The sequence below is a fragment of the Halichoerus grypus genome, chromosome 2 (genome assembly GCF_964656455.1).
Source record: "Halichoerus grypus chromosome 2, mHalGry1.hap1.1, whole genome shotgun sequence".
Lineage (NCBI taxonomy): Eukaryota > Metazoa > Chordata > Mammalia > Carnivora > Phocidae > Halichoerus > Halichoerus grypus.
The window spans coordinates 86,800,747-86,806,042 of NC_135713.1; the positions used below are offsets into that span (position 1 = coordinate 86,800,747).

Genomic DNA, 5,296 nt, shown 5'->3' on the forward strand with positions numbered 1-5,296 from the left:
AAATATAAAGAATCATAAGAGACTACTATGAAAAATTATACACCAACAATTCGGGACTACCTAGACAAATAGCTAAGTTCCTAAAAACATACAACCTACCAAAACTGAATTATGAATAGAAAATCTGAATAGACTGATTACTAGTAAGAGATTGAATCAGTAATCAGAAGCCTCCTAACAAACAAAAGTCTAGAACCAGATGGCTTCACTGGTGCTTTCTACCAAACATTTAAAGAAAAATGGAAAACAATTCTTCTCAAACTCTTCCCAGAAAATAGAAGAGGAGAAGGAATCACTTCTAAATCCATTTTTTTTTTTTTTTTTTTTTTGAGGCAGGCATTGACCTGATACCAAATCAGGCAAAAATGCTGCAAGGAAGAAAAGAAAATTACAGACCGATATTTCCGATGAACACAGATGCAAAAATCCTCAACAAAATATTAGCAAACTGAATTCAACAATACATTAAAAAAGTCATACACCATGATCGAGTGGGATTTATTCCAGGGATGCAAGAATGTTTCAACATCTGTAAATCAGTCAATGTGATACACCACATTAACAAAGTGAAGGATAAAAATCATATGATCATCTCCATGGATGTAGAAAAAGCATTTGGCAAAATTCAACATCCCTTTATGATAAAAACTCTGAATAAAGTGGGTATACTGCAAATGTTCCTCAACATAATAAAGGTCCTATATGATAAGCCCACAGCTAACATCGCACTCAATGGTGAAAAAGTGAAAGCTTTTCCTCTATGATCAGGAACAAGATGAGGATGGCCACTCTCACCACTTTTATTCGACAAAGTACTGAAATCTTTGTCAAAGTAATTAGGCAAGAAATAAAAGGTATGAAAATTGGAAAAGAAGAAGTAAAACTATCACTATATACAAATGACATGACATTATATATAGAAAATCCTAATCATTCCACCAAAAAACTATTAGAACTAATGAAACAAAGTCAGTAAAGTTGTAGAACACAAAATCAATATATAAAATTTGTTTCTACAAACTAATAGCAACCTATTAGAAAGAGAAATTCAGAAAACAGACCGATTTACAATTGTATCAAAAAGGATAAAACATCTAGGAATAAGTTTAACCAAGGAGGTGAAAGACCTATACACTGAAAACTGTAAGACACTGATGAAAGAAATTGAAGATGACAAAAATAAATAGAAAGGTATTCCATTCTCATGGATTGGAGGAATTAATACTGTTAAAAACATTCATACTACCCAAAGCAATCTAAGATTCAGTGTAATCGCTATTAAAATTCTAATGGCCCTTTTCACAGAAACAGGACCAAGAACTCTAAAATTTGTATGGAACCACAAAAGACTCCAAATAGCCCAAGCAATCTTGAGAAAGAAGAACAACGCTGGGGGCATCGTGTTTCCTGACTTAAAACTATATTTTAAAGCAATTTCAAAAAACACGGTATTGGCATAAAAACAGACACATGGATCAGTGGAACAGTGTAGGAGTCCAGAAATAAACCCATGCATTATATAGTCAATTAATATGTGACAAAGGAGCGAAGAATACATAACTGGAAGGGCAGTCTCTTTAATAAATGGTGTTAGGATAACTAGACAGCCACATGAAAAGGAATAAAGCTGGACCATTATCTTATACCATACACAAAAATTAACTTAAAATGCATTGAAAACTTGAACATAAGACCTAAAACCATAAAATTCCTAGAAGAAAACACAGCTTCTTTTTTACATTGGTCTTGGTGATGATTTTTTGGATTTTGATACCAAAAGCAAAGTCAACAAAAGCAAAAATAAACAAATGGGACTACATCAAACTGAAAAGCTTCTGCATGGCAAAGGAAGCCATCAACAAAGTGAAAAGGCAACCTACTAAATGGGAGAAAATATTTGCAGATCATATATCTGATAAGGTGTTAATAATCAAAATATATAAAGAACTCATACAACTTAATAGCAAAAAACCAAACAATCCATTAAAAAATCACAGAAGATGTAAATACATATTTTTCCAAGGAAGACCTGCACACGGACCACAAGTACATGAAAAAGTGCTCAACATTACTCATCATCAGGTAAATGCAAATCAAAACCACACTGAGATACCGTTAGAATGGCTAGTATCCAAAAGACAAGCAATAGCAAGTGTTGGTGAGGATGTGGAGAAAAAGGGAAGCCTTGTACACTCTTGGTAGGAGTATAAATGGTGTAGTCACTATGGAAAATATTATGGAGGTTTCTAAAAAAATTAAAAATAGAACTACTATATGATCCAGCAATTCCACTTCTAGATATTTATTCAAAGAAAATGAGAACACTAACTCAAAAAGGTATATGCACCCCTGTGCTCATTGCAGCATTATTTACAATAGCCAACACATGGAAGCAAACTAAGTGTCCATCAATGGATAAATGAATAAGAAAATGTGGCATATATACACAATGGAATATCATTCAGCCATATAAAAGAATGAAATCTTGCCATTTGTGACAACATGAATGGACCTTGAGGGAATTCTGCTAAGTGAAAGAAGTTAAACAGAGCAAGACAAGTATGAACTCACATGTATGTAGAATCTAAAAACAAAAAACAAAACCAAAGATACAGAGAAAAATTGGTGGTTCTCAGAGGCAGGGGTGGGGGGCTGGGCAAAATGGGTGAGGGTTGTCAAAATGTACAAATGTCCAGGTATGAAATAAATAAGTTCTGGGGACGTAATATACATCATGGTGACTAAAGTTAATAATGCTGTATTGCATATTTTTAAATTGCTAAGAGAATAGATCTTAAAAGTTCTCATCACAAGGAAAAAAAATTTTGTAACCGTGTGGCTAGTTAAATAGACTTAATGTGGCAATCATTTCATGATATATACGAATATCAAACCATATTGTACACTTGAAACTAATATGATGTTACATGTCAACTATATCTCAATTAAAAAAAAAACCCAAAATATGCTGGGAAAAAAACCTAAAAATTCTTCAAAATATTAATGGTGACTATTACTGAATTGTGAATTTTTAAAAATTTTTGTTTGCCTTTTCCAAATTATATATACTATTTTTATAATTGGAGATTTGTTAACTTCCAAAGTTATCCCATTGGTCTTAGCATTTTCTTAGAGTTCTAGAGATATAACAGGTAGTTATTGTTGCCGATAGACATGTCTCTCTCCACTGAAAAATGATTTTTAGAAGATCTCATTATCTTCCCATTTCCTCAGTTTATTTCAAGTTAAGATAGCGTTTACTTGTGTGGATACCTCTTGGTTTTATGGAGGGTACTCTACTTCATGAAAACAACAGTGGCCATTATCCTAAATAACCCTAAGCCATTAAGAAAAACCTTTAAAATGCACCTTCAGAACGTCTTGGCAACTTGCTAAAATGGTACGTAAAGAAAGGAAAAATTGGAGATGGGCTATACTGTATATTTCCTAACGAGCCTTTCCTCTAAGTCTGGTAATAAAAGGTCATGTTTCTATCCCAGATAGCAATAATAGAGAGGCTTCCTTGAGAAGGCTGGTGACAGTATGTATATGCCAACTATCCATTCTTTCCTATGTCTCATATTTACTGTTCATTCCTGATCTTCCTCTGGGTGGTTTTTATTTGTAAAGCAAAAATATGTGCTTTTATTTTAATTCCTTGCTCTTGTTTTCATGCTTAGTTTCCAATGGCACAGTCCTTATTTCAGTCAGGAATATTTAACTATATCCTCTGGGAATAAATTCGTATTTGCTCCTCCAGCAGTCCCACGGAGGTTTTTTGAGTAAATGACTTACTAAAAATATCCCATTCTTTTCTGAATCATTTTGAATGATCATTTCTAAAGGAAGCATCTTCTTTTAGCCTGGAAACACTGACACAGACTGATGCTCCACTGTTTCCAGTCATTTTGAACACCAAACGGAAGGAGCAAATAAATCCAGTTCTTTATTATCTGAGGACCTTATGGATTTATAGGACCAAAACGATGAAGAGAAATGCTTTAATGCTTTCATGTTCTTTCCATTCCCCTCCTAAGTTTTAACTTTGGCCATTTGCTTTTCCAAACCCGCTGCCAAGTCTTCATACTGCTGAAACAACCCGCAGCTCAGCGTAAACACACTAGCACTACTGGAAGGAGGAGGTGGAGACCGGGGAGACCTGGCTGCAGGGCTCACTCAAGACCTCCTGTCTGTATGGGCAGCTTCCCAAGCTCCAAGACAGAAGCCTTACCCTGTACCAGTCCAGTGCCATCCTGCGGCACCTGGGCTGCACCCTTGGGCTGTTCAGGAAGGACCAGCGGGGAGGCGGCCCTGGTAGATGCGGTGAATGAGGGTGTGGGGAACCTCTGTGGCAGATACATCATCTCATCTACACCAACTATGAGGCAGGCAAGGAGGGGTATGTGAAGGCACCAGCAGGGCACATGAAGACGTCTGAGACCCTGCTGTCCCAGAACCAGGGGGGCCAGGCCTTCATCGTGGGCCACCAGATCTCCTCCGCAGACTACAACCTGCTGGACTTGCTGCTGATTCACCAGGTCCTGCCCCCCACCCCCTCTTCCTGCCAGGATTCCTTCCCCCTGCTCTCTGCCTACTTGGCGCACCTCAGCTCCTGGTCCAAGCTCAAGGCCTTCCTGGCCTCCCCCCGAGGCGGTGAACCTCCCCATCAACAGCAAACAGAAGCAGTGAGAGCCTGTGGCACTGTGGGCAGGAGGCCGGGGCTGCCTGCTTTCTTTTCCCCAGGACCAATAAAATTTCCAAGAGAGAAAAAATAATAATAATAAAAAATAAAAGCATAGTGTTTTTCTCAAAGAAAAATTACTACCTAACCATTTCCCCAGATACCAGTGTGACACATGAACTGACTGATGGAGGAGGTGGCCTTGCTAGGACCAAGAGTTCAAATATTTTAAAGGAAATTCTAGTAGCAGAAAAGAGATGTTAACTGGCGTATGTGCCATTGGAAAATTTCCTAGGTATTTTGTTTTAGAGAAAAATTTGTTTGCAGGAACTATTTCCTGAATTCAGAGACAACACATCACTTATGAATGACACACAAGGAATATAGCTCATTACTAATGAGATTATTTGAAGATATTCTTAACAACTGCTCAGTGAGAATCAAATATAAGCATATGATTCTTGAAATGCCAGAAGGATCATTTGAGCATTGACCATTTTACAGGTTCTCATGAATGATTAAGGAGAACATGAAAAAAATGTATTTAAATTCTTTGTATATGATCGTGGGGTGAGTACAGTAGAATATGTGGAAATATCAAAACTTTCAGGACAG

The 5,296-nt window shown here is 36.8% G+C and overlaps 1 pseudogene; it reads left to right on the forward strand.

Annotated features, from left to right (window-relative positions):
- Positions 1 to 781: 781 nt before the first annotated feature.
- On the forward strand, positions 782 to 4,689 carry LOC118523010 (glutathione S-transferase P pseudogene; annotated as a pseudogene).
- The last annotated feature ends 607 nt before the right edge of the window (positions 4,690 to 5,296 follow it).